Raw genomic sequence first — 10,255 nt, forward strand, 5'->3', positions numbered from 1 at the left:
GACTGCAGCACACAGGAGGAAAGATCTAGATAAACCAATGAGACAAGGAGGAGGGCTATTAACCAAGCTCTTACCTCTCACATTGCTCTCCGGTTTGTGTGTGTGTTTGTGTGTGTGCGTGCTTCCGCCTGTCGATTGACTCTGTGTTTATGCGTGTGTTCAGACAGGCCGCGACAGCAGACCCCCAGGCACCGGCTGGACCATTCTCAGGCAGGCAGGCAGAGCGCAGCAAGGCAGAGCGACTGGCAGAAGAGAGGCAAGCGAGTGAGCGAGTGAATCAGCAGCGAATGAGTGGAGGAGCTGTGCGGAGCTGAGCACCGGAGTGAGAGAGAGAGAGAGAGAGAGAGAGAGAGAGAGAGAGAGAGAGCAAGAGAGAGAGGAGGAGTGTTTGTCTGTGTGATTGTGTGTGTGTGCGTTGCAGCGTTTGCTGTGTGCGCTAGTGTCTCCCCTCCCCTGCCTCTTGAAGTGGCTGAGCTGGGCTGTGCTGAGCTGTGCTGAGACGGGCTGGGCTGTGTCTCTACTGACTCCCCCAGCCTCAGGATCGTCTGTCTGCTGCCCGGAGAAAGTGGCGCTCGCTGGGTGGCAGTAGCAACAGCTGTGGAGGAGGAGGAGGAGGAGGAGGAGGAGGAAGAAGAAGAGGAGGGAGCCCTGACTGCACTGGGCATACAGATCCTGCAGTCCCCTCACCCTCCCTCTCTTCCTCACTGAAGGATGGCCACGCCCCCCCCTAAAACAACACCAGGAAGTGGTGGTTCAGTTACAGCAACACTGCCCTATCCAGAGAAGCTAAGGAAAGAGAGAGGGAAGAGGGAGGGAGGAAAGAAACATTGGGAAAACACAGCAAAAAGATAAAAAAGGAGAAAAGAATGGAAATTAGTAACATGATAAACATAGAAGTGAGGAAAGGTCATGCAGAGTGATGAAGGGCATTAGAAGTAAAAGCTGCGATAGACATATTAAATATAACCAGAGAGGAGAGAGTAAGACATAAGGGACAAGGGATTTAATGAGGTAAGGATGAATAATGACAAAAAAAGCAGTTGGAAAGAATGAATGGATTAACGGGTGTGGAGGAAAGAATTACGGAAAGAAATGTACAGGGAGTTTGCGACAGATTAGGTCTGGCTGCTGTCTGGATCTCCTTCTCTCTCTTTCGTACTACCTTTCTGCTGTGGCATGCAAACCCCAGACACCTCAGCTCAGCCTCACACTCACAGCTCTTGCCCACACTATAAAAGCAGGACACACTGAACTGCACTTAATCAAACTGGACTACGCTAGTAAGCGGTTAAACATTAAGAGTAACACGGAGCGTGTAAATACTCTGGAAATGAAAAGATGCCGACCAACGCAGTTTGGTTGCAGGTCAGCAGCATATAATAAAGAAAGCTAACTGAGACAACGCTGAGGCAACTGCTGCTGCCAACTCTCCCGTATTGTTGTTGATTCAAGGCTTCTGCCGCCACAACCCTTGCATCCAGGGGAAAGCCAGAGAGGCTAAAGGAAGCCTCCAAGAATTTGATTTGGACCTGATGCTGCAATATCCGGTAGCCATGGAGATAGTGGCCTTGGCATCTGCAGGAATCTTTTCAGATTTTGAGCCGTGTGCTGACGCCAAGTTTTCTGACTGATCCTGCATATTGTCTGTGACGCACTTCATTTGATTGTGGAGAAAGTGCATTCATAATACGGCCTATTGGGAATGTTGAAAATGGCTTTGAAATGTGAGTTCACGTACAGAGAAAGCTAATTCCATACACTGCAGCTGAATCCGGTTTGACTGCATACCTGCACCAATATATTCGCAGGGAGATGTAAGAATCCTGTCTTTCTCTAGTGTATTTACATATACATTTATAATACTGTCCCTCTGCCTTTCCTATGTAAAACTGTCACACCTGTCTTTTCGTTTCACCCCTTCCTCTGCTCTCTGGACTGGTTTCTACTACTGCACAGCTCTGTTTGATACAAAGCTGGTGATAAGTCATCTCTAATTTACACAGCAGGCCCTTAAACCCAGAGTGACAATCTGTGGTAGAGCCCTAGCTGCGGCGCTAACCCTTTACCTAGCCAGTATTCTGGTGCAATGTGCCAACGTGCTCAGAGAGAACAAAGCGCATGTTTCACACTTCAGACAAAAGGTAGATATATCACAGCCCTTTTTTTCTGAGTTGACCGAGTTGATAACAGCAGAGTGCAAGTCTTGATCAATTTCCAACTATCATTCATTAGTGATGGAAGGAGATCTATTTTCGAACCATGGAAACAGCCCTGCTAGAACACACACAGTATGTCTTTTAGATTAGACGAGCAATCTGTTTGACTGCTGATCAATGGAACCAGCAGGTCACTCTAACTATCCATTTGGAGTTTTTCTTGACCCATAATGAAGAAACATGGTGATTGATGTTACCCTGGCTCAATAGGAGACACATTAGCAACGCCTCCAAAGATCTGGTCTCTCTGCAAAACTCAGACACTGACGTGGAATTTCCCCTCTTCTGCTGCAGCTGAGTGCATGCCAGTGCTTCTGCTCCTTTCTCTCTCTGCGTCTTTCTTTTACTCTTCTGCCCCTGCTATTCCTATTCATTATCATTCTTCGTATGAGTCTTTTCATTACTTTCTGTCACTCATGACTACATCTTAATTCCCCTAAATTTGCCCCTAAACAACCACAACCACTTGTCTATGTGTCACAACCCACAGATCCCTATTCCTCTAGACCAATTAGAGGTAGAGCTGAGCTTTGCAGTTACCAGATGGTTTGCTCATTCAGTTCTACAACAAAGGTTTTATTCTGCATATAATCTGATCGAATGTACAACAGGAACCTGTTTCTCATTTCTAGGTTATATTTCTTTCACTAAAGTCACTTCAGCCAAATAGTTTAACTTTCTTCTCCACATGCCTCGTATCTCACAGATAAGAGGATGGTGTGACCGTTGTTCTATCGAGGAGATCAATGAGGCTTTAGAGCTGTTTAAGTATGAGCAAAGAGCAACAGGAATCAACATACTGGGGTTGAGCAAACTGTTCACACACATACTAATGTTAACCATCTGAAAACAGGAAGAGGTGTGTGTGTGTATGTGGTGCAGTTAAAGGGGAATCCCACCAATTTTATACATCAAGATCAGTGAGCTAGTAATGGGGAGTTCTACTCAGCCCATGAAAACAATCGTGTAATGTCGTCTGTGGCTCCAGAGGGAGCATAGTGAAGTCTTTTTACAAATAAAAAACGGGAAATTGTTAAAGAGCAGAGTAAAAATGTAGTTTTATAAGGAATTGCTGAATATTCTAGAAACTCCCTCACACTCTAATCTTCAATAATCAATCACATTAACCCCAAGCCAACACAGCCCAACATGGCTGACCTCTGTGCCGCAAACCACCAAATCCTAACCCCTCACCTTTGTCCACCCTTATTTTCTCTCCCCCCTTCCTGATGAACACAACTTTCCACCTTAAGCTTCCCTATCATCTCAGCGCTCTGCTATTTCCCAGCCCTCTGTAAATGACACTGGCTGGCTGATGTCAACTCTCACTCCACTGAGGAAATGTCCCAGAGCTTTTGTATGCCAAACTCTGACGGCTCATCTATCACTAAGGCCGCAAATACACATTACACTCCCATTACAGACCATCACAGCAACAACTGCAACAGTACACAGTCTTGCAGAAAAGCCAGCAGGGAGCTGCGTTCAACGTCAGCCGTTTTGCTATCCCTTATTTTAGTGGCTGCAGAATGAGAAAGCAAAAATATTGCCTTGAGGTCATTTCTACACTCAAAACAATTCCTTTGTGAGGATTTACTTTAGAATAAGTTGGGTACTCCTCTAAACAAAGATGTTGTAAATATTCTACGCATTACTAAAAATGTACATGAAAGTGGGACAAGTTGTAAATGTGTGTATGCTGACAGCTTTTATTCTGGTGTGAATTTGCAGTCATGTTTCCCTGCTGCATATTTTGTGGTTTTCTCTTAACTTCTTTCCACTTTGACGCAGTGAGGGGAAGCAGGTGCAATTCAAGCTGTCGGGTTTGAAATATAGAGAGAGGAAATAGCACACTGTCTTGTCCCCATCTGACACCATTGTGTGTGTGTGTGTGTGCGCGCGCCTGTGTGTGTGCGTATGTGTATGCACCATTCCAGCTTGAAGCTTATCTTGGAGATAAAATAAAAACGAATGGAAACACCCTTTGCAAAGAGGCCATTCACTTGAGCTTTCAGCTATTTTTCTGTCTAACTGTAGCCAGCAGATACACTGTTGAAAATATTAAGAAACTCTCCCTACATAGCAACTTTTTACAAACATTTCACAGTACACAGAGACATGACAAAAGGTTTCATAAAGAGAAAAAATACTGCAAATGTTGGATTTCCTACAGCAAGCTAAGTATCAAAGAAACTTTTTTTTACACAATAATTAAATCTTATTTAACAAATTAATAGAAAACACTGATTAATATCAAAAGTCATTTAAAGTCAAGACATTAATTCTACCAATAGTGATGCTACAGCAAGTGAGCTTACCTGTTTGTCTGTCTATCGCTGACGTGCCACTGGGACAGACGAAGTCACTTCAACCCAGGTCACGCCGGCGCAATGCATTATGGGATGAACTAACATCTTCATTTCTCTCTTCCTCTACTTTTCTCAGTCTCATCTCTCTCGCTCTCATAATAGCACCTTCTGCTTGGCAACGGCCATACCACAAATGTGGTTAGGTTTACAGCGAACCATCGCTGCGCAACATCAAGTCTCCATGACAACCACTCCTTATCTAATTTGCATCTTCTGCTTGCATTATCAACTGACGCCAAATATGGTCACCTTGTTATTTTCCCCGCCTCTCTCTGCATCCCCTTTTTATAACTTCCTCTTTCCCTCCATTTTCACAACGGTGTGTACACTCTTTGTGTCTAATGTATATGCGCACGCAGACATGTGCACTTGCTTGCAGCCTGTGAGTGTGTGAAAAGAGGAAGTGCCTGTGACATTAGACCAGTTTGCCGCCTGAGAGATAAGCAGTGAAACTGCGTTTTTAAATCAGGAAGTGGGGTATTGTAAAGGCTGCTGTTGAGGGACTTAAAAAAGAAAGGTGACTCGCAGTATGTTATCACAATCCTCCCATGGCAGGCATATCATCACAGGATTTCACTTACCCCCTCAGTTCTTCTTCTGCAAGGTTGGTGTGGGCATTTGGCCTCCTCCTCTTCCTCCCCCAAAGACTGTGTCTATCAAACTATCAGTGGAATGTTGAACCAGGCCCCTGGAGCCCACACACACAGCAACACTCAGCAGCACTCAGCACCTGTCTCCGACTGCCAGCACAAAGAAAGAGACATGGTCAATCACACTGGACAGCACAGCAAAGGGGAAAGAGCAGAAGAGAGTGGGAGGCAGACAAGCATTCTATCAGCAGAAAAAAAAACACACTGAGCAGGTTGCATGTTATGTGCACATGACGGTTAATGCGCCTTAACATTAGCATGTTTTTCAAATTATGAGGCCACATGTTTCAAAATTCTGCATCACACATACTTGAAACTACTAATACCAATACACTAGATATAAGGAGGTTTGTAGAGCAAAGTATGATGTAGTGACCCTAAAACAATAACATTGCAGAAATCATTTTGGTAACTTCTTGTGCACAGAGTATACATCTGAGGGGTATTCTCAGACTCCCCAAGACAAAACAATACTTCTACTTCTACTTGTCCACGTTAAGGCTGTAGCCTGTAATGTGGACCCACTGCTGTACAGGAATATTGTATTGTCTGTATAAAGTAATTATACGATCACTAAAGTTGATCTGGTGATAATTTATCGCTGTTAAAATGCCAAATATCATAGTTTCATGTTTCTTCTCCATTTTGTCATAATATTATCAAGAGATGTAACCTTTCATCTCAAGCTTTCTAGACACATAATTTCTCAATCTGACACTTTAACTTACCCAGACAGCGTCTGGAGAAGCTCTGAGGAAGCATCAGAGGCCCTGAGCACCAGACGGTCTCCCCTCCTCTGGGCTGCAGAACTGCTGGGACTCGGGGGATTGGAAGTCAATGAAACCAGGCCTAATTTAGCCTCTGCTGCTCCGTTAGCTGCCAGGAATCAGAGTGAGACTCCTTCCCTTTTTAGGGCTCTCTGGACACTGCGGTCTGCAAGTGGCACTACTGCATTCCTAGCCACACTAAGGAGCTGGAGAGAGAGAGTGAGAGAGGTGACAGTCAAAATTTGTCATACGGAGTTGCCATTTTAATTATTATCTAAGTCTAAAAGTCATAACCTTACACAGTGGGAACTATGTAAATATTTTAAAAAAGCTCTTATATATTGAAATGACTCACACCCTATTACATTTCCAGACTTTTATCATCATCTTATCTTCACCCCACTTTCAGTAGATACATGGACAGCTTGGTCCTGTAAATGACTAAGGCACATTGCCCACTGTCACAACAGCTTGCCATAAAATCATACCAGTAATTAGGTGTGAAAAGAAGACTAATCAAAGGGGCTATTCTTATACCATCCACAGAGCCAGGCCCTGACACTGTGTCATGTAATCTTTAATAACCCTGGTCCGCACTCAAACTAGATGCTGCCAGCCTAGAAGTGCATTTTCTCTCCATTGTGATCCGGTTGATTTTCATGTGACAGAAAGAGGCACTCAAGTTTCACTTACACAAGACACACAGTATTTTATTTTAGTGTTTAAGTTTAAAAAAATTAATTAACTTCCTTCCACGGGTTAAAGCAGCAAAATGAAATTCAACATGATGTGTATGTATGTCATATGTGTCATTTCTTTAAAGACTAAAAAGTAAAAAGAGACTGGGCAAGGCAGCGGTACTCATAAAAATGACAGACACGTCACTATTTATTAACCATGGCAGCATTTGTATTTAAAATAAATGGATTAGATGAGGATTACTCATTGAGCCTCTATTCCCTTCCCATCCTTGTATTTTCTACTTGTGATATGACTACACATGTATTAATGAAGACAGTGATCGCATAAGTCATGGTATGGAACGCACAATGGGATTAACTGTGGTGGGGAGATGAAGTCTTATCTTCACCTCCCCACCTCATACATGGCTGCCGTCTTACTGCTAGTGTGTGGAATAACGATTCAAACTGACATAATCCCGTTAGTCCATTCAAGGTCCCTGTCTGACCACCATGCATAATGAGGAGATAAAAGGCTACTAGGGCAATATACATTTGTAACAATTTTTATAAAAAGAATTATTAATGCCTCTTCTGTCTATTAACTATTAATTCAATTAATCTCCCCTCACAAGAAATGCATATTATAATTTTTAAATAACCGTTATTGTTTTACCCCTCCACCAAATATTAAGGTGGTTGTCTAGAGTTGTTTATCCCGCTTCTTCCATATCTGACACATCCATATATAGTGCAGTTCACTGGGAAGCTTCACAGCTCCTTGGAAATCCTTCTACCATCTAACATCATTTATGTGAATGATGAGCTCAGCGACTGTCTTCACCCCAGCATGCTTCATAACTAGAGGCTATTAAGTACCGAGTGACATCAATGAAATGTTAAATTACAGTCTTATCAGGGTATTTAAGTTGTACCTGTCTTGCCGGTACGTTCAGATGACAGCCAATCATCCAGAAGTTACAGAAGTGAATTAATCATAAACAACAAATCGTCATTCATCTTCTCTGCTAAATATTCCAATCTGGGTTCCTTACGCTGCTGTTTATTTAAAAATGAACAGGTGATGTAGTCAAATATCAAATACACAGTACTGATCATATACCAGTTAAATCATATAGCATACTGAAAATGAAATGGACGATGAAGATATTTATAGACACTTTTTGAGATGTGATAAATTACCACACTGTACACTGCAAGTCATGCAACTCCAAGAAACAACATTTATGCTATAGCGAGAGATTTGAAAGCAATACTCTAGTGCCTACATGAACACTGAAACAGTTTTTGCCTGCTGTTATCATTCCTCCTGCTAATGCTGGCCTTTAAGAAGGCCAAATTGCTTCCAATGTAAGTAACAAAGGGCCAAAATTCCCAGACAGTGTCTAGTCTCATATAACAATATCAGGAATTAATTTATTTTTATTATGAACCACTATATTGCCTGCAGTTATAAGTGACTATGCCTCATTGGGGTGAGGGTAAGTACGGAAAAAGGGTTCAACCACCAGACATAGGTCTATGTCAAAAACATTTTCTATACAGTGCAAGACCCTCCACTCAGTAACATAGCAACCAGTGAACTCAACATGATACCTATTGTAATTCTAAAACTAGCTAAGCTGAGTGCCAGACATAATTATATCTCTCCTCAGCCAATCACATAAGCCTGAGCCATAAATAACAGACTGCACCCCTACAGAGCACCAGTCTGTGCCGAAAAGTCAACAAACACTTTCTCCAGTAGTGGTTCATGCTCACTGCTGGATTCGTCTTGCTCAGAGGAGGACAAACTGAGGGGGGAAGAGAGACAGAGGCCTATAGGTTTACAAAAAAAAAGAGAGAGAGATAGAGGGAGTAGAGAGGAAAAGAAAAACAAATGCAGCCTATGATTACTGAGTCATAATGAAGGCTGTTAGATGGGACTGTGGCTATGAGCTATGTCATTAAAGACAGTGCAGAGTGGCTGAAAAAACCTACAGGTCTCTATTTGAAACACTGGCATGCTGGAGGACAAGGACGCATAACATGGGATCCAAAAAGTCCTTTAACACAGCTTCTTCCTAGTTATTACAACATTTCACAAATATTACACTGATAATCTTAATAGCAGAAGCCCTCTTGTAAGCAGTAATGGCTCCACTTTCAAGCCTTATTACCCAATGTGTGTTTTTGCCAGACAGCTACCGCAGAGCTCTGTGAAACAGCTTAGTCTCTGGGGCCTTATATTTAGATTTTATGACCAATATTGAATTCTGACCCCGGATATTTTCACCAGGGTGATTTAAGGTGTCACCTCGATAGGGCAACAAGTTATGGCAGCAATTACGATCAGATCACATCACATCACATGGCTGGAAGAGGACATTGGAGCATTTGTTCCCTCTGGGTGATGAGAGATGGGATCGGGGATGTGTCTGCACATAAGGCATTACTAACATGTTACAAAGTAACAGAGCACTTATTTTACTTCAGGGATTCGAACATTTATCTAACCTCGTAATGTCATATCATCATTGTCATTGTGGTGACAAGTCACAATGACAAAATGGCTGCACAGACACACAATGACCAAGTCAATTCTGAAATACCAGTGTCATTTTTAACTTGCTGCAAGACTTCGAAAAACGCAGCCAGTTTTTAAGGTACATGATCTTATCAACAGAGACGCCAACGAATCAAAATATCACGTCTTGACATATCTCTCCTCAGATATGTAAACATGACTAATAGAAGCACCATAAGAAATCCTTGGCATGTATCACATAATAAAAGCAGATGTGACCTAATTTCTCCTGCACTCCTATGCTATTTGTTTTATTTAGCGCCTATCTTATAGGGGGGTGACACTTCATTGTGACATATACAGTGAGTCATAATCTTATTCTTGTTTGTGACATGTAAAGCTTACGTGGCGGTACATATTGACTGAGATTAGGTCAGTATTGGTGTTTTGGCATAATGCTGCCATGATGGAGTTAACATCCCTGAGAGCAACTGCCGTATTTTCAACTTTGAGGAGGGTAACATTTTTGGGGAAGCATAAGCATTGCATACTTGTCATTTTTTAGATTTTATGCCATGAAAAGGGCAACAGTAGAGCACAGTACCGGCCTGTTAACGCTTAACCTTGACTGTAACTTTATGCTTTTATGATTGTATCATTAGAATGTGATTATTATATGGTTATAATGTTATATACAGGATCGTGTGACTATAATTACAATGGTGAAGTTAAATAATTGATTAACATTATCACATTATCTGTCATAGGTAGTGCCCTAATAAGAACAGACAAATCTCTTCAATCTCCTTATGCAAACCTGAAGGACAAAAGTATTCTTGTTAGAGGTGAGGAGACAGTGTGTGATGCTACAGGCACAACAGCGTGACCCTTCTTTCAGCTCCTAGGACGTTTTCTTCAAGCCTCCCTATTGGGATTCTGGTAGCCTACATTCCCTGCTTCAAGGTCGACAGCAGTGGCAAATTAAATTACTTGTCCTGTTTTGTGGTGTTGGCGCCAGGTCAACAGCAACTTGGCTAAAATGATGA

At 42.3% G+C, this 10,255-nt stretch overlaps 1 protein-coding gene across 3 annotated transcripts in view; it reads right to left on the reverse strand.

Moving 5' to 3' along the window:
- Positions 1–10,255, reverse strand: part of LOC127367077 (muscleblind-like protein 1) — a 47,591-nt gene that overhangs the window by 33,964 nt on the left and 3,372 nt on the right. Inside the window, exons 2-3 of one of the 3 annotated variants that reach the window (XM_051406649.1) lie at positions 5,964–6,208; positions 5,167–5,325 (exon numbers count right to left, since the gene is read on the reverse strand). The gene's annotated coding sequence lies outside the window, so the exon portion shown is untranslated. Of the gene's footprint in view, positions 1–74; positions 656–4,534; positions 4,700–5,166; positions 5,326–5,963; positions 6,209–10,255 lie in introns of those variants that run through there. The other 2 variants (XM_051406624.1, XM_051406614.1) reach the window with 2 other exon arrangements.

The sequence above is a fragment of the Dicentrarchus labrax genome, unplaced genomic scaffold, assembly GCF_905237075.1.
Source record: "Dicentrarchus labrax unplaced genomic scaffold, dlabrax2021, whole genome shotgun sequence".
Taxonomy (NCBI): domain Eukaryota; kingdom Metazoa; phylum Chordata; class Actinopteri; family Moronidae; genus Dicentrarchus; species Dicentrarchus labrax.